The sequence below is a fragment of the Hyposmocoma kahamanoa genome, unplaced genomic scaffold (genome assembly GCF_003589595.1).
Source record: "Hyposmocoma kahamanoa isolate Upper Pololo Valley unplaced genomic scaffold, ASM358959v1 95906, whole genome shotgun sequence".
Taxonomy (NCBI): domain Eukaryota; kingdom Metazoa; phylum Arthropoda; class Insecta; order Lepidoptera; family Cosmopterigidae; genus Hyposmocoma; species Hyposmocoma kahamanoa.
The window spans coordinates 4,641-14,527 of NW_020655059.1; the positions used below are offsets into that span (position 1 = coordinate 4,641).

The window sequence follows — 9,887 nt, forward strand, 5'->3', positions numbered from 1 at the left end:
TCATCGTTATTCACCTGTGTGGGCGGTCTTCCTCGTGGCTCGTTCTTTAAGTCGAAATTTCCATCACGAAAGCGTTTAAACCAAAATCGCACGGTGCGTTCATTAGTAGACCCCTCTCCAAACGCAGCATTGATATTGCGGGCTGTTTCTGCCGCGGTAGTTCCGCGTCGGAACTCGTATTCAAAAATCACTCGAATTTTCGCAGTATCCATCTTTCTTGTCTAAATTGAATAACAAAAACAATTGAAAGTCGATATTCAAATGTTTCAAATTTAAAAAAAAAAATCACAGAAACCATTTGAAAAAAGTTTCATTCGAAAACCTCAAACCATGAAGATTATGAAAATTCAAAGAACCTATTGCAATAAAACGGCAATTTCATACTTTAACCCCTAATATAATATATAAAAACTATTGTAACTATAATGAAAAAATAGGGTGGTTTGCATCAATATTAGACATAACTGGATGAAGACTGTACCATCTCAGTCAACCGTGACCATGGGACCTGTAAAGGGCCCGAAACGTCGGTTTGTACGAAAAAACAAATATACGCGATTTAAATCCGGAAAAATAGTTTCATTTCCTAAATATAATAAAGAGTTAAATAGAGTGACAAGGAAATGCCATCACTCGGGACAAAGTTTAGATATAAACACGTGGTACGCCAGAAGCAGATCGCCACATGCAAACTGGACGTAATAGATAGTTCAAACCAATAGTAGTAATGATGGTGGGCGTCGTATGGCTGAAATGATGAATGATGGATCAATACGGCAACTAATACAGATCTGCAGTGCGTGTACAAGTATTCGTGGTCAAGGCTGTGCCCGAGGACCTATGTAGTCTTTACAAGGAAGGACCCGGAGGAGTTTCTGAGTAATAGATTTCCTTTATTAGCGGTAGAGTTTTTTGTGAAAGAGGTCGTCCAGGGAAGTACTTAACCTTACCTATTTGTGCCGCCAAGAAGTAATATGAGCATTACTGCGTTTCGATTTTGAAGGGCAGGGGTGCTGGTGAAATTACAGGCACACGGGACTTATCAATTTATGTCTCAGGGTGACGGGCGCAGTGGCAGTGCCACTCAGATCTTTGTGATTTGAAGCTCTGAGTGGCACTGCAACTGTTATGGACAGGCATGTCGTTTATGACCTGGCGCACGACTTGTTCGTCCCGGTACACGACGTGTATTATAAAAAAAATATATTTGTTACCGAAATTGGGTCTTTATTAATTTTAAAGCTTCTTGAAAAAACCTGAGCGACAGAGGCCAGAGGTAATAGAAGTGCGACAAAGTTTGCATAGGCCTAAAAATCTTTTAAAAATTTTATTCAGGGAGCTTTCGAGAAATGCGTATTAAAGAAGACGAAATTGACAATAAAATTCGAATGGTCTTCACAACAACATTTTTATTATATTTTATTTTTATTACAACGTTATTATCTCCTTATATATCTATCACCTTGTCATATTATTACCATCACGATCACATATTATAGATTATCTTAACTCTTATCAATTATCTTGTAGCAGTGAATGTAGAATAATCCCTACAGAAACCCAATCGAAATATCAAGTATTTCCAGAATGACACCTGTGCAGGAAAACAATGTGTTAAGAATAATATGGAGATTTTAAATTAAAAATAATTCACAAAATTTTACGTTTACCTCTTTAACCCTGAAAACAAATTTTATAGATCTTAAAACAAACCCTTAAAACTTCTCGTCGCGCTACGCACGACTAACGGTTGCCACCGCTGAGCCGCCGACTCTAAACCGACTACCAAATTTCCTCATTGGTGGCGGAGCTGTAAGGCACGCTCACTTCCCGACCCCGAATGTACGGCGTCTCTCCAGTTCCCAAATTCCTATGCGGCTGAAGAGACCGGAAGATGTCAAGCTCATCCTCTACTAGCTCTAGCTAGTGCGGGAGATGCCAAGTGGCAGTGTCCTGCGACAATGTCCGGACATAGCCACCGAGTTAAAAAAGGGCAACTCACGTGCCCCGCGCGTCTTCTAGCCTCGGGCCCTCAACTACACCGCTACTAAGACGCGCTAGCTGCGCGCGAGACAAACGCCCCGGTCACCATCTACCGGGGCAGACGAACGTATTCGTCCCTGCAGCTAACTACAAACCCCGGCGAGTCCATACCCAAGTCCGGGTCCGCCAGAGACGCCCGTGAAGATGTATCACTGGCGGAGGGCTTGGCGCGGACACCCACGGCACCCAAGTCTTGCCGTCGACTCTCGGGTCGGTAGATAGGGACAACCAATTCTGGGCAATCGGAATCTCCTCGCAAGATGTCACCAGCAAAAGACAGCAGATCATAATTGCGTCTTGCTTCTAAAAAATTAAACCCCAAGACGCCAAGGAGGAATTTCGAAGAGTATAAAAATGGGTAGTACCCATAAACTTTCTTATACAAGTATCTCTAAATCTCTTTTGGATTTTCTCCAGAAGCAGGGCGTAGACAGTCTCGTGTGGGTTCCAAATTACTGAGGCCGCCTCAAATTTACTGCTGACCAGGGCTGTATAAATAAGTTTCCTGACCCTGGGATCATGAAAATCGCGAGCGTTCCAGATAACATAACATAACCTCTGATAGCAATTGGTAGCTGGCGTTGTCACGTGCTTATGAAAATGAAGACTACTATCGAAAACGACCCCTAAGTCTTTAATAGACTCTACATGGGTAATGGGTTAGTACCCAACATTTATTTTGCATAAAGAAGATTATAAGCACGGCCAAAACGTCGTCGTGACGGCTAATGTTGATATTGGATTGTTATGTTTATGCAAGTGCGTGTTCTTAGCACTTACTATTTATTGTTATTTTTGCTTAATTGCCTTGTTTGTGGAAACCTGTAACTGGCTGTATATATCTATTCCTGTGTGTATTAAGTTTTTAAAGCTGTTAGATTTCCATGAATAAATAAACATTCAGGGCGCAGTGTTGCTTTTCCATTAAGAAGGCTCAAGAAAAAATTAAGTCTGTGACCTATTAAATATGCCACGTTGCTTCAACATAATTCACAGAGCTGACTCGTGAAAATCATCTGATATCATAGTCTCGTGTTTACAGATAAACTGCTGAGTAATAATAGTTTTGCACCATTTTTATTCCCGTCATCCATAATCTCTTCGCAAGTCATTGTTATTAGAGTAATATAAAAAAAACGCATTGTAACTTACTTGTTGCCACTTTTATTGTTAGGGGACGAGAAATTCAGGGATTGGTACATCTAACGAGATTAATTAATTAATTAATTTTACCCGTGATTTTATTAATATTGAAACCTTAAAATTGATAGTAATTGTAATACATTTCTGTTTTACTTGTTTACAAATAAAATTTACCAGACGGGCATGAGCCTTTCCAGTCCGAATATGGTATGTTGTTCAATGGGAAAGCAGCAGGAAGAGTAATGCAACGCTGCGAACGCCATAACCGAATCTGTTTGCGTTACTGAGCTGTTTCGGCACCCTCTTGTAGGTTAGGTTAGGTAAGTGTTAGTTAGTTTTTCATAAAAAAGCAGAACCGAATTTCTTTACGATTCCCATTGCAATTGCACTGGCGAGTTTTGTTACTATTTAATTTTTACCACATTTATCAAATCATGAGGTAATTATTAATAACGGTTGGTTATTATCAACACAATGAAAATTTCACAGTGTAAATTTTAATTCATTTGTGGTAAGAGTACCGAGTCAATATCTGTCGACCTTCATGAAGGATGAGTTTTGGCCGTGTCATGTACCGATGATTAAGAGGCCGACTATCGGACATCCACGTTGCGTCACACGTCACAGAAAATTGGTGTAAATAGTAATTAGTCATTAGTGTCTTATTGCCATTTATTTTAACTGCCTCCGTGGCCTAACGGTTACCATGCCTGACTGCTACGCAGAGGTTCAAGGTTCGATTCCCGAACCGGGAGAAATATTTATGTAGCCTATATTTATTTCTCTCGTGAGTGTGAGTGTAATTTGTAGTTTCCTATGTGTATGTGGTATTATGGGTCTCTGTAACCTGAATATAAATAAATAAATTAAATGATTAATACTTATCACATTAATTACACTTACCGTAACATATATATCACTTGAATTTTATACAGTATTAAATACGATATTACACCTAAAATGCTTTCATTATGGGGTTTCCATAAAATTTGATGCGACAGGGAAACAATAAGCAACTACCCCGTTGCCTTTGGCAACTGCTCAAATAGTTGTTTAGTAATTCTGTAGCTGTTTGGGTTTACGCTACGTCACAAAATGGCCACAGTAACCACAAATTGGAAACAACATAACTTCATGTAAGTACTATGTAGTGGTTTCGATGCTTCTCGCTCAGATTTAATCCCAGATTAACCAAATTTAAAAGCTGGTGGTCGTCTCAAGACAAAAAACTAAATTAGTAAAAAGAAAAATTTGAAATTGGTGCTTTACTAGACATGTCATCATAAGTAAATAATATTGTGTTACTTTCTTCCGCTATTTCAGGTAAAAACTCGTGAATTAACTGCTAGGCTGTCTTTACACCAGAGATGTGCGAGGTAGCGAGGCGGTGCGAGGATGTGTAGCGGCGCTGTGAAATGTGATGTGATGTTTTCCACCAAAGCTGTGCGAGGTTGGGTTACGAACTCTTTTCAGCTATCCGTGGACAGAGTACGGTGTGGTGGGGTGAGGGGTGGCGATATGTCAGTGTCAGTTATTGTCATACTTTCATAGGTGAGTATAAGTACTAAAGTACATACTTTCGTAGCTTTAGTTTCCGTTTTGCACACATTCCTCGCTCGCATCCTTCGCTTACATTCCTCGCACTCATCTCTCGCACACATTTCTCGCTATTTTGTATGTACAAATACTTAGCTCCGCTAACCCTTTTTCATCGAAGCTGCGCTAAGTGAGCCTAGAAAAATGAAGTAATTCTATTGGTGGGTTTTTTCCTCGCACACTGCATCGCTACGCTAAATTTTTAATGTGTCCTTAAAGCTCTTTATAAGACAGGATCGTACTGCTACAGGTATCCTAAATATAACTTCAATAGGTATTCAAGTTTACCTAATAAATATTACAAGTTTTAATATCGTGATACCCTTTTAACCTTTTTCTTTATTAATAGTCGTACGCCGCGTTATGCTATTATAGTGGTGCCAAAAATTTCAAGCATCAACATGTTTGTATTCTATTTCTCACTAGTAGTTATTTGCGTCTTTTACTTATTTTTCACAAGAACGTTCAGCTATTGGAAAAATAAAAATGTCGCCGGCCCAAAACCAGTACCTTTGTTTGGAAACATACGACAGTCAGCACTGCGACAGAAATTCATGGGAGATGAGATCCGAGAAATCTACGAGCAGTTCCCGAATGAAAAAATTGTTGGACTATACAGAATGACGACGCCAACCCTGCTTATTCGAGATCTGGATATTATAAAGGCAATAATGATTAAGGACTTCGATTTATTTACCGATCGTGGTGTAGAATTCGACAATAAATTACTTGGAGCCAATATGTTCTACGCTGATGGTGACTCTTGGAAAGTACTTCGAAGCTACTTCAGTCCTCTCTTCTCCACAGGAAAGATCAAAAACATGTCATACCTAATATCTGAATATGCCGATAAACATGTTCATCAGATTGATCAAACGTACTGTGAATCACCAGAAATGAAAATTACAGAACTTACACGCAAATACACTCTTTCTACGATTGCGGCTACTGCGTTTGGTTTAGATCTTGAAATTAATGACAAAATTTTTGAAACTCTTTTTGAGATTGATAAACTTATTTTCGAAGCGAATGTTTCTATAGAACTGGATATGGCCTTTCCTGGTATTCTCAACAAAATAGGAAGCTCACTATTCCCTAAAAAAGTGACGCAATTTTTTCTTGATTTAGTAAAAACTATTGTTAAGCAAAGAAATGGAGAACCCACGGGAAGAAACGATTTCATGGATATAATTTTGGCTATGAGAAAAGACGGTGAAATTAGCAAAACCAGAGGAGACAATAAGACAACAACATTGACTATTACCGATAATTTGATCGCAGCACAAGCTTTTCTATTTTTTGGAGCTGGCTACGAGACGAGTGGCTCTACTTCGACTTTTCTGTTATATGAATTAACTGTAAATCCTAACGTGCAAGAAAAGGTTATAACAGAAATCGATTACTTACGATTCTTTGATGGAAATGTCATACTTAGGAAGAGTATTTGACGAAACACTTCGAATGCATCCGATTGTCGAGACCCATGCAGTACAAAGAATCGCACTGAAGGAATATGCTATTCCTGGAACAACTGTAACTATACCCAAAGGTATGATGGTATATGTTTCACCGTCTGGTATTCACTATGACACAAAATATTATTCGAATCCAGAGGTGTTTGATCCTGAGAGATTTACACCAGAACACGCTAAGAATCGATACTCTTGTGCCTACTTATCGTTTGGTATTGGACCAAGACATTGTATTGGTAAGTATCAAATACTCATGAATATTGTGACATTATTTCTACGATGATTTAGATGTTTCTACTGTACGAACAATTTTATGGAGAGATTTAATGGAGATCCCAAAAAAATTACCCAATTTCGGGGTTGAAATCCGACTGCAGAATTCAAAAACTTAATGCACGAAGTATAGACATTATGATCAAGGCAAACTTGCAAGTGGGGTCCGAAGAGTGAAACCAGTTTAATAAAAAGAAGAAACTACTCATAATAGACAAGAGAATATGTATAGCTGTGGACATTACATAATGTGACTTTCCCAAATGAGCTTATCATTAGATAATAGTGCCTAAACGAAATCTTAACATCTTTATTTTGTATTTTCAGGCCAGCGCTTAGCAAAAGTTCAAGTCATGATGTTTGTCACGAAATTGTTATCCAAATTTAGACTAGAACCGTGTGAAATGACGCCAGCTCCCAAAGAGATGAAGTACAATGGACGTAGACTAGTAAGAAGTCCTGCTGGTGATTTGTATCTAAAATTTGTCAAAAGGGTTTAGTACGTATTTAGGGTGATAGCATTGGCAAGTAAAAGCATAGTGATTCCTCGATTCATACGTAGCATCGCGGCTTATATGTCTGCACATTTGCATAATAATGAAAGGTGCGGGTCACAACCAGCGCTGTACAACGCGAGTGCATCGCGAAATTATGCAGATGTGTACGTCCACGGCACCCGGCACCCGGCGCAGCGGGTGCGCACACATATAATCCATGCCGCTAGGTTTGTATGGAGTTACCATAGTAGTCCTAATTTGAAAACCATATAACTCCGTATCTGGGCGACATCTTTTTACTCTTCAAGCGTAATATCGGGCAATTAAAGCTAAATATATAATTTGTACACCTTTTGATTACAAAACATAAGATTGTTATGTAATTAGTTCTAGTAATTCTATTTTTGTGTTTACTCAATAGTTCACTGTACTGGAGGTTACGCACTTTTTGAATTTAGCCGACGCCATGCTTGCCTTATTATTATAACTATATTAAAAGGTAATCGATGTAATTGTGCAGTAAATAATATTATTTTTAAAGGTAATTTTTAAAAGTACTCATGATTTGAAAAGTTGTTATTCTGTCACCAAGCTCTACCTCTGCAATGTGACATATTTAAAAAAATGACTTCCGGCTTTTTTCTTTGAACAACATTTACTTACTGTGTTTGTTACTATAATTACATTATTTCCAATAAATTAAAAAAGCGAACAAAGTTGTAAATAAATGCATTAATAAAATAGAGCAACATGTTTTAAAAGTTTTTAAGTATGTGTCTATTTTATATTCATGTTATCATTTAAATATAAATAAAATGTGTCGCTCCGAGATAACAGCATAATCTGTGACCCAGTTAAAAGAGGTAAAATATTTATTTTGATATTTATAAACATTTTTTCGCTCGCTCTTATCCAAGGTTAGTCTCAAGTTTCATTTGAGAGGTTATTTGAAGAGGTTTTATTTACTTTGAAGCCGGTAGCCATTGACAGTACATGGTACGTATCTTCAAAAATTAAAAGCGGGAAGTTTTGAAAATTATTTAGTAGTCTGTGGACTTTTGTTTGTGACAGTGAACAAATTTGCAAATAACCTTTGCCTTTTCCTCAGCGGAAAGAATTAAAAATTCATCAAACTATTTTATCTCGTATTTTATTTTAGTGTTCAATTTTATCAAAGAGTATCAGTACCGTAGTACCGTGAACAGACGTGACAGTCTATACCTGTTAGGAATAGCCAGGCACTTAGAATAATAAAGCATAGAATCATAGTTTCATATCAAACAAATTGTCGCAAGTGAGGCAAAAATCAAATTCATGTAGGCTAGTTTTAGTAGTAGGTTAATTTTCGGTTTTAGTGAATATTTATGTAAAAATACAAGTTGAAACGCGTTACTTCCTTGTGGAATGTGATGTTCGTTTCTATTTTATGATTGTCTGACGTATTTTTACACTCATTTACCGCACATTTCGTCATTTTTAGCTAAAATTCTTGAGCTGTTCGCGGTGCAAGTTGACCTTGAGCATTGACGGCTCGCCCGCTCGTGTAGGTCCTTTGAGAGCGCTTCAATTTGCCTCACTTAGCGTGTGCGGACTAAATTTCTATGCGTTATTATTCTAAGGCCAGGCAGATAATATTGAGTGTTTACCAATTATATTTATCCATAGTTGGGGAATTAACATAAAGCCCCTGGCAAGTCGCTATTAGTTTCACAATATATTCCATTTTGCTTTGACCCAGGGCCTTCCGCTTACTATTTATAATTATTATATTACTAAAAAGAAATATAAATTAAGTAAAAGAAAAAAAATACGGTGGAGTTGTTAAAATTATTGATATTATGATAAGTACTTTTCCTTGTGGAAAGGCAAATATCTTTAGACCATGCAGCCTAGTCAGTTGTATATAGATATCGTTGAGCCTAGTCTTTTTTTATATTTTTTAAATTTATAAGTTAGTGTAAGCTTAGTAACATAGAATCATAACATACTTTGTTATTGTGTAGTCAGAACACTCTGTTGTTTATTAATCTATAATTTATATTTTGTCTCGTTTTAACATGCGTCATTACATGCTTGTAACCTAAATGTAGCTGCAGGAAAAAAAATCACTTACGCGGATGACACGGCGTAGTATTCTCAGGTGACACATGGGAGAAAGTGCTAAATGGCTTGATAGGAACCTTCTAACTCCAAATACTGCTAAAACCATATATATATGTCTCTCCCTTAGAAACTCCTCCTAACCAGATGAGAGCTTCAAAATTAGGATTCATAATTGTGACTGACGTGGCACACAAAACTGTACCTGTCCCTCTATAACGAAATATCATCGCCCACAGACTATCATGGTATTATCAAATGGACTTGATTTCTAGTAGAGTTTGAAAGTTAATTTGGATTTTTAAAACATAATAAAGGAATTGTTAAATAAAACATACATAGCTCTTGTGCAATCTGTTGTGGTATATTACATTCCAGTACGGGGCTGTACTTCAAAGACTAAATTTAAACTTGAGAGGGTTCCGAGAGCGTTGTTATAAGTGATGTACCTTCTCAAAATTCCCTTGTAACGGCAGATCTAAATTTAACTTATTTTTAGATATACAGTCCATTGTAAATTCGACTTGTATTTTATTTGTACATGCAAGTTTGTGGTACTGGCGAAATTACAGGCACCCGGAACTTGTCAAGTTATTTATTTTATTTTTTATTTATTGAGGTACAAACAGTTACACATATAGAAAAAAGTACATATTTTAAAATTAACTTATAAATAAATCTATAGTCCCCTAAATGTAACAAAAACCCCTAAACAAAAAGTAGGTACACAGACAATCTGATAGACAATAAACAACTTCAAGAC

General features: G+C 37.2%; 1 pseudogene; it reads left to right on the plus strand.

Annotated features, from left to right (window-relative positions):
* The first annotated feature begins 5,183 nt into the window (after nt 1-5,183).
* On the plus strand, nt 5,184-7,795 carry LOC113238455 (annotated as a pseudogene).
* Nucleotides 7,796-9,887: the final 2,092 nt, after the last annotated feature.